This window comes from Cetorhinus maximus, chromosome 2 (assembly GCF_964194155.1).
Source record: "Cetorhinus maximus chromosome 2, sCetMax3.hap1.1, whole genome shotgun sequence".
In the NCBI taxonomy this organism is placed as follows: Eukaryota; Metazoa; Chordata; class Chondrichthyes; order Lamniformes; family Cetorhinidae; genus Cetorhinus; species Cetorhinus maximus.
In genome coordinates, this window is record NC_135880.1 from 37,347,669 (window position 1) to 37,364,132 (window position 16,464).

At 42.7% G+C, this 16,464-nt stretch overlaps 1 protein-coding gene and 1 pseudogene across 3 annotated transcripts in view; both read left to right on the plus strand.

The window, feature by feature from the left end:
* The window catches only part of ap3b1a (adaptor related protein complex 3 subunit beta 1a), a 325,597-nt gene that overhangs the window by 80,457 nt on the left and 228,676 nt on the right, over nt 1–16,464 (plus strand). The window lies entirely within an intron of this gene.
* On the plus strand, nt 6,617–6,734 carry LOC144671997 (U6 spliceosomal RNA; annotated as a pseudogene).

A 16,464-nucleotide genomic window follows, 5' to 3' on the forward strand; every position in this document is an offset into this window, starting at 1 on the left:
AATCTACAAGGGAAGCTTGGTGGCGCTATCGCAACAGTTTTGCAATTTGTATTTATTATGAGATGTGTGCACTGAATTTGGAAGTAATAAGTCCGTGAAGACCTTTAGGTATTTTTTAAAAATTAAATTAAAATATTTATTAACAAAACATAAAATATTTCAAGCACATACGTAAAATTACAATATAACTCAGAAAATTCCTAATTAACCTGACCCCCAGTTACGTCCCCTTTAAGGCACCAGTCCAAAATAGATTATAGAGTTGAAACAAACTCAGCAAGTTAACACAATACTCTGGACAGTGGAATTCCAAATGGCTTTTCCCCAACTTCAGTTTTGTTACATAGCAGACTTATGCACAAATGCTGGAGGCTTCATTTAAGGCTACTTCACACACCCCTGTTAGATCTTACATGCCCTTCTGACATACAGCCTTTCATTCTCCTTTATATATGTTTCTGTCTTTTTAATATGTAAATTCTATTGTTCCATATGTCTTTGAAGCTGTTACTTCATAACATAAAAACTTTCATGATGCCACTACATATTGCCAGTAACCTTTGGGGAAAAATAAACACATTCCTTAGCCTTGCTTATCTGGCTAGTTGTAAACAGACTAAGATCCCTGCCAAATATCCCTTCATTTATCTAAAAATGCAAATTCCCTTCACACCTTATATGCTAAGCCAGCATTCATGTTTACTCATTTGCATGTCAAGCACCTAGTTTCTTTTGATGATTTCAAGCATGCAGTTTACTTGCAGTAATTAAATGACACACATACAGACCCAACTATACTTAACCCCATAAACCTACTTTACAATAAACCAGAAAAATATTATGAAAATTATTATACTTTCATCACAGTTCCAAAACGTGTACTTATGGTGAAACGTCAAGATAGAAAAGCAGTGTCTAGCATTTTTTTTGATCATTCACAGGATGTGGGCTTCGCTGGCTAGGCCAGCATTTATGGTCCATCCCGAGTTGCCCTTGAGAAGGTGGTGGTGAGCTGCTGCCTTGAACCTTGAATAGGTACACCCACAGTGCAGTTAGGAAGGGAGTTCCAAGATTTTGACCCAGTGACAGTGAAGGAATGGCAACATATTTCCAAGTCATGGTGGTGAGTGACTTGGAGGGGAACTTCCAGGTGGTGGTATTCCCAACTATCTGCTGCCATTGTCCTTCTCGGTGGTAGTGGTCGTGGAGGAAGGGTTAGGAAGGTGCTGTCTAAGGAGCCTTGTTGAATTCCTGAAGTGCATCTTGTAGATGGTACACACTGCTGCTATTGTGTGTCGGTGGTGGAGGGAGTGAATGTTTGTGGATGCGGTGCCAATGAAGTGGGCTGCTTTGTCCTGTCAAGCTTCTTCAGTGTTGTGGGAGTTGCACTCATCCAGGCAAGTGGAGATTATTCCATCATGTTCCTGACTTGTGCCTTGTAGATGGTGGACAGGCTCTGGGGAGTCAGGAGGTGAGTGACTTGTCGCACGAGTCCTAGCCTCTGACCTGCTCTTGTAGCCACAATATTTATATGGTGAGTCCAGTTCAGTTTCTGGTCAATGGTAACCCCCCAGGATGTTGATAGTGGGAGATTCAGTAATGGTAATGCCATTGAACATCAAGGGGCTATGGTTGGATTCTCTCTTGTTGGAGATGGACATTGTCTGACACTTGTGTGGCATGAATGTTACTTGCCACTTGTCAGCCCAAGCCTGGATATTGTCCAGGTCTTGCTGCATTTGGACATGGACTGCTTCAGTATCTGAGGATTTGCGAATGGTGCTGAACATTGTGTGATCATCAGCGAACATCCTCAATTCTGACCTTATGATGAAGGAAGGTCATTGATGAAGCAGCTGAAGATGGTTGGGCTGAGGACACTACCCTGAGGAAGTCCTGCAGTGATGCCCTGGAACTGAGATGACTGACCTCCAACAATCATAACCATCTTCCTTTGTGCTGGTTATGACTCCAACCAGTGGCAAGTTTCCCCCCAATGCCCATTGACTCCACTTTTGCTAGGGCTCCTTGATGCCACACTCGGTCCAATGTTGCCCTGATGTCAAGGGCAGTCACTCACATCTCACCTCAGCAGCTCAGCTCTTCTGTCTATGTTTGAATCAAGGCTGTAATGAGGTCAGGAGCTGAGTGATCCTGGTGGAACCCAAACTGGGCATCAGTGAGCAGGTTATTGCTAAGCAAGTGCCACTTGATAGCACTGTTGATGACCCCTTCCATTACTTTACTGATGATGGAGAGTCGACTGATGGGGCGGTAATTGGCCGGGTTGGATTTGTCCTGCTTTTTGTGTACAGGACATATGTGGGCAATTTTCCACATAGCTGGGTAGATGCCAGTGGTGTAGCTGTACTGGAACAGCTTGGCTAAGGTTGCGGCAAGTTCTGGAGCACAAGTCTTCAGTACCATTGCCAGCATATTGTCAGGGCCCATAGTCTTTGTAGTATCCAGTGCCTTCAGCCATTTCTCGATCACGTGGAGTGAATCGAATTGGCTGAAGACTGGCATCTATGATGCTGGGGACCCCCGGAAGAGGCCGAGATGGATCATCCACTCGGCACTACTGGCTGAAGATTATAGCAAATGCTTCAGCCTTATCTTTTGCATTGATGTGCTGGGTTCACCCATCATTGTTTATGGGGACATTTGTGGAGCCTCTTCCTCCAGTGAGTTGTTGTATTGTCCACCACCATTCACGACTGGATGTGGCAGAACTGCAGAGCTTAGATCTGATCTGTTGGTTGTGGGATCGCTTAGCCCTGTCTATCACTTGCTCCTTATGCTGTTTGGCACGCAAGTAGTCCTGTGTTGTAGCTTCACCAGGTTGACACCTCATTTTTGGGTATGCCTGGTGCTGCTCCTGGCATGCCCTCCTGCACTCTTCATTGAACCAGGGTTGATCCCCTGGCTTGATGGTAATGGTAGAGTGGGGGATGTGCCGGGCGATGAGGTTGCATATTGTGTTTGAGCATAATTCTGCTGCTGCTGATGGCCCACAGTGCCTCATAGATACCAAGTCTCGAGTTGCTAGATCTGTTCGAAATCAATCCCACTCAACACGGTGGTAGTGCCACACAGCACAATGGAGGGTATCCTCAATGTGAAGGTGGGACTTTGCCTACACAAGGACTGTGTAGTCATTCCTACCAATACTGTCATGGACAGATGCATCTGTGGCAGGCAGGTCGGTGAGGATGCGGTCAAGTATGTTTTCCCCCCCTTGTTGGTTCCTTCACCAACTTTGTCATTTACGACTCGGCCAGCTCAGTCAGTAGTGGTGCTACCAAGCCACTCTTGGTGATGGACATTGAAGTCCCCCATCCAGAGTACATTCTGCGCCCTTGCCACCCTCGATGCTTCCTCCAACTGGTGCTCAACACAGAGGAGCACTCATTCATCAACTGGGGGAGGTTTCCTTGCCCATGTTTGACCTGATGCCATGAAACTGGGTACGGTGTCGATCTTGAGGACTCCCAGAGCAACTCCCTCTTTAGTCTATGCCACTGTGCCTCCACCTCTGGCGATGGTGGTGACAAAGTCATCCTCACGTAATCATACCTTACAGATAGTGAAACAGTTCTCCCAGTTTTGGCACTAGCCCCCAGATGTTAGTAAGGAGGACTTCGCAGGGTCAACAGGGCTGTTTGCTGTTGTCATTTCCGGTGCCTAGGCCCATGCCGTATGGTCTGTCTGGTTTCATTCCCTTTTTGAGACTTTGTGGCAGTTTGATACAACTGAGTAGCTTGCTAGGCCATTTCAGAGGGCATTTGAGAATCAACTACATTGCTGTGGGTCTGGAGTCACATGTCAGCCAGACCAAGTAAGGATGGCATATTTCCTTCCCTAAAGGACATTAGTGAACCAGATGGGTTTTTACAACAATCGACTGGTTTTATTTTCAGTTCCAGATTTTTATTGAATTCAAACTCCACCATCTGCCATGGTGGGATTTAAACCCAGGTCCCCGGAGTGTAATCTGGTCTCTGGATTACTAGTCCAGCGACAATACCACTACGCCATCACCTCACCTTAATATTCTGCATATCTTGACCCTGAGGTCAAACTATCGGTTTATTGCAATATAACTCAAAAGACCATTCATAACTTATTTTATCCTGACCCAACGGTCACATTCCTTTAGCTTTATCATGGACTGTTCCACAAACTAGTCATCAGCTTCTGAGCCTTTCCAAAAGATCACATGCATTCTAGTTTTTTTTGTCTCGAAACTGCCAACCCTTAAACTTCTTTCCGCAACTTGGCCAAGCCTGGGTAATCCCATGATGCATCCTGATATGCCTCTTCGGGAGGCATCACATTCTAAGAAAACAGACCCATCACTTCAGGGAGGTCACTATCGTGCGACTAACAGTCGGAGTCCTAAGCCATTTTTCTACTCCATCAGTCGCAGAATTTTGTTTTCATTTAGTTTGCAACAGTGAACAGTGGAAGCAATTTTATCCAAACAAATTATTACCTCTGTTATGGTCCAATGATAGGATTAACCTTGGGTATACCAAATTCTCAATGAGGTATTAATAACATTATGAAAAATTATTTGTAAGCTGTGCTTGCTTGGCTTGTAAGAAGTTTGTAAAAAGGTTCTTATTTGTTTGCTATTAGAGCCAGCTCAGTGGGTTCTAATTGTGCTAATGAATTAATCTTTGCTGAGTTTGGTGTCCTACCAGTTAATTAGCACTTCACATGGTATCATTGTATGTAGGAATATCTTCCTTCAAAATAAATCTATATGTCGATACTTCTGTAAATTGCTGCTGGGTATTGTGCATGGTTCCTGAGCTTGTTTTCTTCAAGTTAAGATAGTTCAATAATTAAGCAAATGCATTTTCTTTTTTGAAAACGTATGTACATTTTGTGAAGTCACAATACAATTGTCACCAAATAATTAGCAGAATGCATTCTTCTTACCCAATATAGTGACAGTGATCATCAGTAACCTCACTGCCCAGTTGAGCATCCACCACAACCAGTCAGCTCCAGCGCTCATTATACCTTTGGTCCAAATGTGTACAGAAGAGCAGAGATGAGAGTGACTGCCCTTGACATCAAGGCAGCATTTGACTAAGTGTGGCATCAAGAAGCCAGAGTAAAATTGAATTCAACAATTTTAGATCATGAACTCTCTCCTCCATCCCCACCCCCTTTCCGATCCCCCTTTTTCCAATAATTTATATAGATTTTTCTTGTCCCACCTATTTCCATTATTTTTAAAAGTATTTCCATCCATTGTTTTATCTCTACCTTTTAGCCTATTTCGATCCCTTGCCCCCACCCCACCCCCACTAGGGCTACCTGTCCCTTGCTTGTCCTGCTTTCTACCCTTAATGTCACCATTAGCACATTTCTTAGATAATATCACCACCGTCAACACCTCTTTGTCCTTTTGTCTATAACATCTTTTAGCAATCTCCACCTATCACTGGCCCTCTATACAGCTCTACTTGTCCCATCCCCCCTTAAACCAGCTTATATTTCACCTCTTTTCTATTTTTCCTTAGTTCTGTTGAAGAGTTATATGGATTCGAAACGTTAACTGTATTTCTCTCCGCAGATGCTGTCAGACCTGCTGAGTTTTTCCAGGTATTTTTGTTGTTGTTTTGGATTTCCAGCATCTGCAGTTTTTTGCTTTTATAAAATTGAAGTCATTGGGAATCGGGTGTGAGACTCTCCACTAGTTGGAGTTAAACTTAGCACGAAGGGAGATGGTTGTGGTTGTTGAAGGACAATCATCGCAGTCTCAAGACATTGCTCCAGGAGTTTTTCCGGGCGGTGTCCTAGCCCTAGGCATCAGCTGCTTCATCAATGGCCTATCTTCCTGTTTTAGATCAGAAATTGGGCTGTTCAGTTCAATTTGCAACAGATCAGTTAGTGAAGCTATCAGTGTCCACATGGACAACATTGAGGGTTGGGCTTATGTGTGGTATGAACATTATTTGCTACTTGAGTGCCAGGCAATGACCATCTCCAATGGGAGAGAGTCTAACCACCTCTCCTTGACATTCAACAGCATTCCGATGTTCAAATCCCACACCTTCAAATTCTGGGAGGGGGGGAGGGGTGGCTGGGAATTCTCCAGCAAGTAACTCTCATCCTGACTCCCCAAAGCCTGTTCACAATCGACAAGGCATAAGTCAGGAGTTTGATGGAATGCTCTCCACTTGTCTGGCTGAGTGCAGCTCTAACAACATTCGAGAAGCTCTCAGATCATCATGTATGTGAGACCCACCTTCTGATATCTACTATTTCAATTGAACTTCCTGCCCTGATGCTGGCTAATACCCCTCTCCTTCTGTCCTGTCCTCCTGCCATTTAAAATCACTGTTATATCCTCGTCAAAAGAAAACACCCTCAATGCCTGTCCATGAAAACAACCACACGATCTCCTCTCCAAAGTACTTGAATGCATTGTCACCTCTCAAATCTATGACCTAAAGAAGAGTCATACGGACTCGAAACATTAGCTCTGTTTCCCTATCTAGCAATGCTGTCAGACCTGCTGAGTTTTTCCAGCATTTTCTGTTTTAATCTTACAACTGTGTTTGATTCTCTGTCATAGGTTCACTGAAACAGTGCTAATGTGCTTACTTTGGTAGCACATATACTAAAATTGGAATGATACAGAGAAGATTAGCATGGCCCCTGCGCAAGGATGACAAGCAAATTCTATATTTTGTGGACAAGCGTTCCATATTTTGCAACACTGAAACAGTGCTAATTGAAGTCACATCCATTGTCCACAATGTGTCTTTCCTGGCCTCTCTGCAATCTTTGTGATCAACTGAACTGTCGTCCTCCAATACCTCTCCTGTTCAATCAGTTCAATGGGACTGTCAATGCTTGGTTCCACTCCTAGAGATCTAATTGTAGCTAGGGTATCTCTAGTAATATTTGCTTTTCCTGACCCTGCACTTTTATCTCCATAATCTCCCAAATTTTTCCTTTGGCTTCTTTCTCATCTACATGTTGCTCTGTGGTGATATTATCCCAAGACATGAGGTGTGCTGAATGACACCTAACTCTAATGCCATCATTTCTCTCTTATTTTTCTCCCTCTTTACTCCTCCATTCTTGATGTTAGTGCTTGTAGGGCATCCAGTCCTGGATGAGCAACCATTTTTTCTGGTTAAGCACTGGGAGGACATAAGTCATCAAGTTAATCTCCACGCACCCCCACCTCCACCTGCCCCACAAATTCCATACACTCAAAACCAATTCATTCCCTTTCCTGTGCCCTGTCTCAGAATGAACCAGACGGTTTGCAAGCTTGCTGTCATTATTGACCCTGAGCATTTGATCCTATTTCCTCCGATATCAGGGGCTGTCTTATTTCAAGCTCTGCAATTTCTCCCATCTCAGCCCCTCTGTTGCTGAAATCTTCATCGTGCCTTTGTCACCTTTAACATGACCAGTCTTGGCTGACTTTCTATTCATGACTCTAAACTGCCGCTCATCAAAAACCCTGTCCTAGTCTAACCCACATCAAATTCCAATTGCTTGCTGACCTGCATTTGGATTCTGGTTGCTCCAGTACCTCCAATTTAAAATTCTCATCTTCATGTTCAAATCCAGTTTGTTCCCTCATTGGAGGGGAAACTGATCAATATATATCAGGTGCGGAGAATTGTGAAATCTGAAGTGTGAACTGCCCTTCTATTTTCCCCTCTTTACTTGCTTTCCCCAAAAAGGCCCCCCTGCGAATCATACTGTGATGACCCACCTGTTTTTGGGGGAAAAAAAAACCTATGTTTTGTGTGAGGTGATGGTCCCTTTAAGAACTAAGATCTGATTATTTCTTTAAAAAAAAAACTGGGTTGCAGTAAATAATCATGGGCTCATGTTGCTTGAGAGATGAATAGTGAAAAAAAATCGTTAATTATAGGGGTGAGTAGGCTCCTAGGCGTGGTTCTTGGTTCAAGCAGTTCACTTTGAGAGTTAACTACAAGCTGGTGTGAGATTGAAATTCTGGGTGTTGGCGATAAGAATTAAAACTCTTGTTAATTGAAGGACTCCAATGGTGAGTTGAATTTCTGGTATGGCCAAGCTGAAGAGAGATAGAGTGAATTTTAGATACAACATCCCATAGTTAAAGAATATGTGAACCAGGAGAGTTCTAACCTGAGGTGGTTATGCTTAAGACATCAAAGGTGCCTATTTTGAAAGGTGAATTTGTAACCTTAGAATAGCTGGAGGAGGTTTAAAGGTACAACCTTGCTGGAAGTAAATAGAAGGCCCAAGAAATCTCAGCCCGTATACAAATTGTTGATGTAATACCCAAACCGAGTGGTTAATCTTCCAAGTTTTGATAAGTATCTGACTTGATGGTTTTGGGGTGTAAGTCTAATGGGTGTAGAAGGAAAGTTGAGTTAAGACATTTGATTTGCAGTGTGAGTAATTGTGTGTTTGTATTTTTTATTATCCTTTAATGTAACTGTTTAAAATAGTGTAATCATTATAGTTGATGCTCTTTGATTTTTGTATAGTAAAAATCTTTTGTTTAAACCGTGAACCTTGTGGCTTTGTTCTTTTAGTGAATACCTGAGTTTTTGGATTCTAAAAGTTAAAAACATTACTGGTCTCTACTGAGTTTTGGATGGATTCAAATCCAGGTTTCAATGTGCTAAACAACTATTAATACAGTTGGGACATGGAGTATTCGTCTATCAAGTCTCCAGATGGAGTTCTTAGCCTATGCTCTATTTCTGAGCTAGGAAGTGATCAAAGTTTATGCTGAGTGGTGCAGTAAAGAATGAAGTTTGACATTAAAATGACATTCCTATGAACGTCTGGCGAATTGAATAGTGACCAGACACTGATTTGAAGAAACTATTGTCTACGGTCATAAAGCTTTCAACCTAAATCAGTTGTTGAAATGCCATTCCTTCCATCATGAGGTCAAAAGTGGGGATGTTTGCTGATGATTACACAATGTTCAGCATGTTGACGACTCCTCTGATACTGAAGCAGTCCATGTTCATATGCAGCAAGACCTGGACAATATCCAGGCTTGGGCTGACAAGTGGCAAGTAACATTCGTGCCACACAAGGCAATGACCATCTCCAACAAGAGAGAATCTAACCATCACCCCTTGATTTTCAATGGCATTACCATCACTGAATCTCTCACTATCAACATCCTGAGGGTGACCGTTGACCAGAAACTGAACTGGACTAGCCATATAAATGCTATGGCTGCAAGAGCAGGTCAGAGGCTAGGAATCATGCGACGAGTAACTCACCAGCTGACTCCCCAAAGCCTGCCCACCATCTACGAGGCTCAAGTCAGGAGTGTGATGGAATAGTCTCCACTTGCCTGGATGAGTACAGCTCCAACAACACTCAAGAAGCTTGACACTGCCCAGGACAAAGCAGCCCACTTGCTTGGCACCACATCCACAAACATTCACTCCCTCCACCACTGACACACAGTAGCAGCAGTGTGTACCATCTACAAAATGCTTTGCAAGAATTCACCAAGGCTCCTCAGACAGCATGTTCCAAACCCGTGACCACTACCACCAAAAAGACAAGGGCAGCAGATGGATGGGAACACCACCACCTGGAAGTTCCCCTCCAAGTCACTCACCATCCTGACTTGAAAATATATTGCAGTTACTTCACTGTCGCTGGGTCAAAATCCTGGAACTTGCTTCTTAACAGCACTGTGGATGCACCTACACCACCTGGACTGCAGCGGTTGAAGAAGACAGCTCACCACCCTCAAGGGCAACTAGGGATGGGCAATAAATGCTGGCACAGCCAGCGAAGCCCACACCCTGTGAATGAATTTAAAAGAAAATTAAATAAGGTTTGTAAACTGCTAAAGAGGGAAACATTACTTTATTTAAATTTTCTTAAAGTTTAGTATTGGAGAAAAGATGTGGCTTTGGTGTCATTTATTTTTGAATTTGCCATTGTACTGCTATCGTCAAAAATTGTGGCCATTTTATTTTGAAGTTGAGGGAGAATGCTGCCTCCTGCTCACTATTGCCTGTCTTATCTGGCAATTTTGAATGGTGAACAAGGAACTACAGAAAAAACATGACTGTTTAAAAGCTGTTCAATGAATAAATGTGTGAAACTGCATATACACGTGTGCATGTCAAGCAATATGCTTTTATATTAAATATTGGCCAGTTTCTGTGTCATAACCATGGTGGAGTAGAGAAGACAGGGGTATGAACAGCTAAAATATGAGATTGCAGCAGGCTTTCAAGTGCAGTGTTCAGAGTAAAATCAATGACCAACGAGTGACCAAGCTCCAGATATCTCAGCTGAAGAGCTGAGTTCAAATTGAAGTTCATATGCTCATTCTAAGCTGATTTTGGGCCATTTATTTTCCTGGGAGGATGTCTGCTCAGCATAGGTAACCTGCAGTTCAGCATCTGTTCTGGGATACAAGCATGGATTGAGCTTTTGTTGTGCAACTATATTAGAACAATTAAATTTACCTACCAATCTGCAGCAGGAACTCATATCAATGTTTCTTGGTCCCAAGTTCAGTAGCTATACAACACAGTGAATGCCCCTGTGAAACCATCAAGTAAAGAATCTCATTCTAAAATGGAAGCTCAGTTTATAGAAAATCTATTATTTCACATCTTGTCTTAATATCATTGATTATATGGATTGTAGGCATGTACTACATGCAGGAAGAAATATTGTACCTTATTTTTCTAAACTATGAAAACCAAAGCAATGATTGAACTGACTTCCTAAAGCTTGCTTTTTGGATTGATGAGAAAATCTCTTTGGAAAGAATTTAAACCAGAATTTTGAAAGGGCGAGAGAGCCACAGTCAATAAATGCAGCTCCACGTTTATTCTCAACAGGCAATGCATAAAATCCCCCCATGGTCAAAACAATGTTTGGAATAATGACTAGAACTGTATTCAGGGATGCTTTCTCCTGATAATGTCCAGTATTGTGTATAACATGACCTTTTAAGTACAGAGTCAAAATTGGAAACATTTAAAATTATTAATGCTATTAGTCCTGTTAAAGCTACCGAAATGTCAGCTAAGTGTGTGTGTGTATCTGCTCAAGGCATTATTCAGATTTCCATTCCATGTATAGTGCATAGCTGGAAACTGAAGTATTTAATAGATGTGATTAACTGTACAAACTTGGTCCAACTATGATTGCAGTGGTTATATGCAATTACAGAATCTGAAAATTTAATAACAATATTTTGTGATGCTTAATCAAAATATGAAGCAGAAATATCAAAAGTACTGAGTACGAGGCTCGTGTGGAGCATAAACTCCAGCATTGGCCAGTTGAGCCGATTGACCGTTTTCTGTGCTCTAAATTCTATGTAAAGTACAATAACAGGGTGAGCAACAGGATGGTGGGACTTGTACTTTATATTTCAAAGTAACATCTGACTTATTGTGCTGAGTGTCTGAAATTGACTGAGTTATAATTTGTTACTCACTAAGCTCCTCCAAAGCTGGGAATACCACAACATGTGCAGACTGTCAGGGCATGCATATATACCACAGCATAATCTGATTTTCAGAAAGCCAAGTATCCAAGTACGGGGAGTATATATTGGTTATGCACAAGTGCAGCAACCTTGTGATATGCAGTTTAGTGCCACAGCTTTTGGATTCTCTGGTTTGGTGGATACAGAAAACTGTACACACCAAGAGTACTGTGCAGTTTTGGCCATCTTACTTAGGGGGGAATAGACTTCCATTGAAGGCAGTTCAAAGAAGGTTCATTAGGCTGCTTCCTGGGGTGAAGCGGTTGTCTTATGAGGAAAGGTTGAGTAAGTTGGGCATATACTCATTGCAGTTCAGAAGAATGAGAGGTGATCTCATTGAAGTATATAAGGTTCTGAGGGGACTTGACAGGGTAGGTGCTGAGGATGTTTTCTCTCTTGGGGAATCAAGAACCAGGGGACAAAGTTTCAAAATAAAGGGTCTCCCATTTAAGACTGAAGTGAGGAGAAACTTCATCTGAGGGTCATTAATCTTTGGAATTCTTTCTCCCAGTGAGCAGTGGAGACTGGGTCATTGGATATATTCAAGACTGAGTTAAACAGATTTTTCCATTGACAAAGGAGTCAAGGATTATGGGGAACAGGCAGATAAGTGGAGTTCGGGCCACATCAGATCAGCCATGATCTTATTGACTGGCAGAGCAGGCTCGAGGGGCTGAATGGCCTTATCTTGCTCCTATTTCTTAAGCTGTTATGTTAAAGCTTTATCGAAAGCAAGTCACATGTTGTGACATGCAGTGGATTCTGAGGAACAATTGCTTCCAGCTATCTAACTGATATAATGCAGTTTTTCTCCATTGCTGCACTGTCCAGTTTAGCTGAGTCTGACTGAAATTTCACAGCCAGAATAATAATCTGGCAACTCTTCGACTGAGTGTGTAAATTTGGTGAGAAAATTTTCATTCGGGATATTTCCTGCTTTACTTGAGCCAAGGTGAATCTCCTTTCTTGGGGATGGAACAAACTATCTTTTAGTTCATATTCTTTACTAGATTGGCACAACAAGGCACACAACCTGAACTTCAGTTTTCCATTCCGTTTTGAGGTACATGTGAGATGTCTTCTGTTTTACGGAAAAATAGTGGATACAGAACATGAAACAGGCAGCTGCTGTTTGTGGTGGAAATCATCTTTTGATAACGTATTTTCTAGCCCCCGTCCAAAAGGTTGTAGATTGTTTTGTTTTACTATAAATCTCAATACTTGTTTGTTGATTTATACCTAAGTGGACTGCTATTTGAGAGCAAAAGCATTAATAGGTTTTAAAACTATTGGGATGTTTAAATAGGACGTATTAGAGTACAGTAATTTGGGTCGAAAATAAACTACAAATGAACCACTGCCATGGACCATAGCTGTAGCACTAAGTCATATTTTCTAATTTTATGGCTGACAGCTATTTATGGTAGGAACAAGAACTTACATTTTATATAATGACCTCAAGGGACCCTGATGAGCTTCACAGCCAATTAATACTTTCTTGAAGTGCAGTAACTGTTGTAATGCAGTGAAAAGTTGCAGTCAATTTGTGTACACAGGTTCCATAACATCAGTGAGACATCCGTAAGCTGGTGCAGTATTTGTTACACGAGTAATGCAGAGGTCTGAACTAGTGAGAACATAAGTTCAAATCCCACCACGGTAGTTTCAGAATTTGAATTCACTCTGTAAAAAGATAGCGAAGCAAGGGCTAGTTGCTGTCCTTGCACAGTCTAGCCTAAGTCTCCAGCCCTATATTAATGTGTTTGACTTTTAGTGCACTCTGAAGTGGCTCAGTAAGCCACTCACTGTATTAAAATCAGGTTATGCAGGGATGAGCAATAAAAGTTGGGCTTGCTTTATACAAAAACAGGCTAATTAGTAGCAAAACATTGAGAATAGCATTGCGTACCACAATCCTTGAGCCAGTAACATACTATTTAAGGCGTTGAGAGGATACAAGTCAGCATTGTAATCTTTCTAGGTGAGGTGCACACTGGGAAAAGAAGCAGGTGTACTTTTTGTAAAAAAAAGTTAAAACTTGGTAGTTCCGGTTTGTAAGAGTTGTTTGTGTTTAAATAAGAAATACTCGCATTTATATCGTCTTTGTTGTTATCAGTCCTTTGGAACGAGGGTGATGTCTGCAAAGCGTCATGACTTGTGTGCCTTTGGTGTCACAGCTGACCAACCCTGGAGCCACAGATCTTTGATCAGACAGATCATAACTCCATTAGATTCAAGGTTGTTATGGAAAAGGACAAGGTTGGGCCAGAAATCAGAGTTCAAAATTGAGGGAAGGCTGATTTTAATAAGATATAATTTGGCCAGCGTAGATTGGGAGCAGCTACTTTTAGGTCAATCTGCGCCAGAGCAGTGGGACTTATTCAAGAAGGAAATAGGGAGAGTACAGGGCTAACAAATTCCAGTAAGTACAAAGGGGTGGGACCAACAAATCCAGGGAACCCTGGATGTCAAGGGATATACAGGATTGGATAAAGAGAAAAAGGGAGGCTTATGGCAGATAGCGAGGGCTCAAAACAACAGAAGCCCTAGAGGAGTATAAAATGTGTAGGGTGGATCTTAAAAAGGAAATTAGGAGAGCAAAAAGGGGGCATGAAAAAACTTTGGCAGATAAAATAAAGGAAAATCCAAAGTTATTTTACAAGTACATTAAGAGTAGGAGGATAACTAGGGAAAGAGTAGGGCCCATTAAGGACCATCATGGTAATTTGTGTGTGGAGCTGGAAGACGTAGGTAGGGTTCTAAATGAATACTTTTTGTCGGTAGCCAGAGGTATTGAAAATTATTGCCAGCGCCCCTGCTATCTCCTCCCTTGCTTCACTCAACAACCTGGGATACATTTCATCCGGGCCTGGAGATTTATCTACTTTTAAGCCTGCCAGACCACTTAGAACCTCCTCCCTTTCTATGCTAATTTCTTCACTTATATCACAGTTCTTCTGTCTGATTTCCATACCTACGTCATCCCTCTCACTTGTGTACACCGACAAAAAGTAAAAGTAGCTGCTCCCAATCCACGCTGGCCAAATTATATCTTATTAAAATCAGCCTTCCCTCAATTTTGAACTCTGGTTTCTGGCCCAACCTTGTCCTTTTCAATAACAACCTTGAATCTAACGGAGTTATGATCAGTATCTGCAAAATGCTCCCCCACTGATAACTCTACCACTTACCCGGCTTCATTCCCTAAAATTAAGTCCAGGACCGCCCCCTCTTTTGTAGGGCCTTCTACGTACTGACTTAAAAAGCTCTCCTGGATGCATTTTAAGAATTCCACTCCCTCTAAACCTATCACACTATGACTAACCCAGTTAATGTTGGGGAAGTTGAAATCCCCCACTATTACTACCCTATTATTTTGACACTACTCTGAAATTTGCCGACATATCTGCTCTTCTATTTCTCTGACTGTTTTAGGGGCCTGTAGTACACTCCCAGAAATGTGATTGCTACTTTTTTGTTTCTCAGTTCTACCCATATGGCTTCATTTGAGGAACCTTCTAAGATGTCATCCCTCCTTACTGCTGTAATTGATTCCTTGATCAATATTGCGATACCCCCTCCTCTTTTACATCCTTCCCTGTCTCGCCTGAAGACCCTGTATCCTGGAATATTGAGTTGCAAATCCTGCCCCTCTCTCAACCATGTCTCTGTGACAGCAATGACATCATACTTCCATGTGTTAATTTGTGCGCTCAACTCATCTGCCTTATTTGTCAGACTCCATGCATTAAAATCAATACCATCCAACCTTGCCAAACTCCCTTGTGCCTTAAATGGCCTGCAATTTCTATGCCTTCCGGACTCACTTGCTCTCTCTTCTAATTTTGGCTGTGCATCTCCCCCTACTGAACCTCCTCTCAGGATCCCATCCCTCTGCCAAGTTAGTTTAAACCCTCCCCAACAGCACTAGCAAACCTCCCTGCAAGGATATTGGTCCCATTCCGGTTCAGGTGCAACACATCCGCCTTGTACAGGTCCCACCGCCCCCAGAAAAGGTCCCAATGTCCCAGAAATCTAAAGTCCTCCCTCCTGCACCATCTCTCCAGCCACGCATTCATCTGGACTAACCTCCTATTTCTATACTCACTCGCACATGGCATCGGAAGTAATCCAGACATTACTACCTTTGAGATCCTGTTTTTTAACCTGTTTCCGAGCTCCCTAAATTCTACTTGCAGGACCTCATCCCTCTCTCTACCTATGTTGTTGGTACCAATGTGTACCACAATCTCTGTCTGTTTGCCCTCCTCCTTTTAGAATGCCCTGCAGCCAGTGACATCCTTGACCCTGGCACCGGGGAAGCAACATATTATCTTGGAGTCACATCTCCAGCCGCAGAAAGGCCTGTCTGTTCCCCTTACTATCGAGTCTCCTACCACTATTGCTCTTCCCCTCTTTTTCCTCCCCCACTGTGCAGCTGAGCCAGTGCCATGAGCGTGGCTGCACTCCCCAGAGGAACCGTCATTCTCACCAACACAGAAAAACGGTTCTCAAGCAAGATGCACCCTGGGGATTTCCTGACTACTTGCCTGACACCTTTCTTCTGACCGACGGTCACCCATTCCCTCTCTGTCTGCACTTCCGTAAGCTGTGGGGTGACCACATCTAAAAACGTGCTATACATGAAACTTGCAGCCTCGCGGATGCACCTCAGTGCCTCCAGCTGCCGCTCAAGCTCCGAAGTTCGGAGCTCATGTAGCTGCAGCTGGTGCCACTTCCTGCACACATGGTCGGTCAGAACACAAGGAGTGATTAGGATTTCCCACATGTTGCAGGCGGTACATAACACAGGACTGAGCTGCCCTGTCATGCCTCTAGTTGAAAAAAAAACGCTACTTTAAGTTAAGTACAGTAAACGAATGTTAAATTGCTCCTGCTTTCTCCCCATATCCTTTGGTCCCTTTTGCCCTAAGAGCTAT